The following is a 2,747-nucleotide window of genomic DNA, read 5'->3' on the forward strand; positions in this document are numbered from 1 at the left end:
TAAGTTCACTATTGGTGTAAAGAAATGCCATAGATTTCTTGGTATTAATTTTGTATCCTGCTACATTGCCAAATTCATTTATTAAGTCTAATAATTTTTTTGATGGAGTCTTTAGGGTTCTCTATGTACAGTATCATGTCACCTGCAAATAAGGACAGTTATACTTCTTCTTTTCCAATTAGGATGTCTTTTGTTTCTTCTTCTTGTCTGATCGCAACAGCTAGTACTTCCAGTACTATGTTGAACAGGAGTGGTAAGAGTGGGCATCCCTGACTTGTTCCTGTTCTTAGGGGAAATGGTTTCAGTTTTTGCCCATTCAGTATGATGTTGGCTGTGGGTTTGCCATATATTGCTTTTATTATGTTGAGATATGATCCTTCTATTACCACCTTGCTGAGAGTTTTTATCAAGAAAGGGTGTTGGATTTTGTCAAATGCTTTTTCTGAGTCAATTGATATGACTATGTATTTTTTATTTCCCAATTTGTTTATGTGATGTATCATGTTTATGGATTTGCTGATATTGTACCATTCTTGCATCCCCGGATAAATCCTACTTGGTCATAGTGTATGATCTTTCTGATGTACTGCTGGATCCGATTTGCTAGAATTTTGTTGAGGATTTTGGCATCTATATTCATGAAGGATATTGGCCTGTAATTTTCTTTCATTGTGTTTTGTCTCCTCTGGTGGGGGCTGTTCACAGCTGTGGTGGCTCTTCTGGCTGGTGGGGGGCGGCTTCACACACAGCAACTGTTCCTCAGACAGAGTGTGTGGTGATCAGGAGGCCGCTGTTGTTTGGATCTGCTTTCTGTGGGGAGAAGCAGGGCTCGTCTGAGTTCACGTAGTCACGCTGCTTGAGAGCCATTGCTTCTGGGTTGGTAGACGATCTCTGGATGCCGGTAACAGCCACTCAAGATGGCGCGGTCGAGCCAGCACTCCGGGAGAGGTTTCAGCCTCAATCTCTAACTGTCCCCTTTTTCTAGGAGTCCTCTGCCTTTCCTGGCTGCAGAGTCGATCTGAGTTTCTGCTTTTTGTGGGTTGTTATTCCGCCTCTTTCATTTCTGATTTTATTTATTTGGGTCCTCTATCTTTGCTTCTTGGTGAGCCTGGCTAGAGGATCATGAATCTTGTTTATCCTTTCAAAGAGCCAACTCTTGATTTCATTGATCTTTTGTATTGTTTTTTTGGTCTCTATGTCATTTATTTATGCTCTGATCTTTATTATCTCCTTCCTTCTGCCCACTCTGGGCTTTTCTTGTTGCTCTCTTTCTAATTCTTTGAGATGTAGAGTTAGATGATTAACTACCATTTTTTTCTTGTTTTTTGAGGTAGGCCTGTAGAGCTATAAACTTCCCTCTTAGGACTGCTTTCATTGTGTCCCATAGATTTGGGATTGTTGTGTTTTATTGTCATTAGTTTCCAGGATGTTTTTAATTTCTTCTTTGATCTCTTTAGTAACCCAAACATTGTTTAATAGCATGCTATTCAGCTTCCAAGTGTTTGACTTTTTTGGATTTCTAAAAAAATATATATTTTATTGTTTTTTTTACAGAGAGGAAGGGAGAGGTATAGAGAGATAGAAACATCGATGATAGAGAAACATCGACCAGCTGCTTCCTGCACACTCCCCACCGGGGATGTGCCTGCAACCAAGGTACATGCCCTTGACCAGAATCGAACCTGGGACCTTTCAGTCCGCAGGCTGACGCTCTATCCACTGAGCCAAACTGGTTAGGGCGGACTGTTTTTGTTGTAGTTTATTTCTAATATTATGCCATTGTGGTCTGAGAAGATGCTTGATATCATTTCATTCTTCTTGAATATGGGGAGACTTTGCTTGTGACCCAATATGTGGTCTATTTTTTAAAATGATCCATGTGCATTTGAAAAGAACATATATTACGAGTCTTTTGGGTGAAATGTTCTGAAGATGTCAATTAAGTCCATCTGATCTAGTGAGTCATTTAGGATTGCTGTTTCTTTGCTGGTTTTTTGTCTAGAGGATTTATCCAGTGATGTCAGTGGTGTATTAAAGTCCCCTACTATGATTGTATTGTTGTCGATCTCTCCCTTGATATCTTCCAGGAGTTTTTTTTATGTATTTGGGTGGTCAGTGGTGTATTAAAGTCTCCTACTATGATTGTATTGTTGTCATTCTCTCCCATGATATCTTCCAGGAGTGTTTTTATGTATTGGGGTGCTCCTGCATTGGGTGCATATATTTTATCAGGGTTATATCCTCTTGTTGTATTGGTACCTTTAGTATTATAAAGTGGCCTTCATTATCTCTTGTTATAGCCTTCATTTTGAGGTCTATTTCATCAGATATAAGTATTGCTACCCCAGCTTTTTTTTTCATTTCTATTTGCCTGAAAGATATTTTTCCATTTCTTCACTTTCAGTCTGTGTGAGTCCCTTATTCTGAGGTGGGTCTCTTGTAGACAGAATATATAAGGGTCATGTTTTTTTTAAAAAATCCATTCAGCCACTCAGTGTCTTTTGATTTAAGCATTTAGTCTGTTTACATTTAAAGTTATTATTGAAAGGTACTTGTTTGTAGCAATTTTTATTTTTTGTGCCTGCTTTCCTTTTTACCTTTTTCTTTTTTCTTTTTACACCAGTCTCTTTAGCATTTCTTGCATTGCTGGGTTGGTGGTAATAAACTCCCTTAGCCTTTTTTTGTCTGTGAAGCTCCATATTTCCCCTTCAATTTTGAATGATAGCCTCGCTGGATAGAGTATTCTT

The sequence above is a fragment of the Myotis brandtii genome, unplaced genomic scaffold, assembly GCF_000412655.1.
Source record: "Myotis brandtii unplaced genomic scaffold, ASM41265v1 scaffold11, whole genome shotgun sequence".
Taxonomy (NCBI): Eukaryota; Metazoa; Chordata; class Mammalia; order Chiroptera; family Vespertilionidae; genus Myotis; species Myotis brandtii.